The sequence below is a fragment of the Apis dorsata genome, unplaced genomic scaffold (genome assembly GCF_000469605.1).
Source record: "Apis dorsata unplaced genomic scaffold, Apis dorsata 1.3 scaffold_311, whole genome shotgun sequence".
Classification (NCBI taxonomy): domain Eukaryota; kingdom Metazoa; phylum Arthropoda; class Insecta; order Hymenoptera; family Apidae; genus Apis; species Apis dorsata.
The window spans coordinates 511,171-511,752 of NW_006263583.1; positions in this window are offsets into that span (position 1 = coordinate 511,171).

Below are 582 nucleotides of genomic sequence, written 5' to 3' on the forward strand. Positions count from 1 at the left end.
TGTATATTACGATTTATTATAATATTATAATTATAATATGATTATATATATAATTATTTAATTATTATTTTAATTTAGTTATTTAATAATTTAATAATAATTATTTTTTGTCTATTCTAACTATTATAAATATTTGAATTAAAATTGTTTAAGTATATTTAAATAATTTCTTATATAAGTATTTATGTGAAGATTAGGTACATATTTTTTATTTGAAATAAATGTTAAAAACAATAGAAATGAATAAGAATAAAAAATAATAATTATTCTAAATAAAATACTAGTTATTATCTCGGTTATCTGAGTATATCTATTATTTAAATATTCGATTATTAGCGGCAAAGAAAACTAAATACATATCTAATGTATTCTATCAATTATATATTAGATTGAACAGATTATAAATAATATCATATAATAGCTTAAAAATGATATATTAAATATTTTAATGTATGTAATTATGTAATTATCATGTAATTATCACAGAAATTATTAAAAAAATTAAAAATAAATTTGAAAATAATAAAAACAACAATGATCTTTTCATAAACAATTTTCATAAACAATATTTTTAAATTTTAT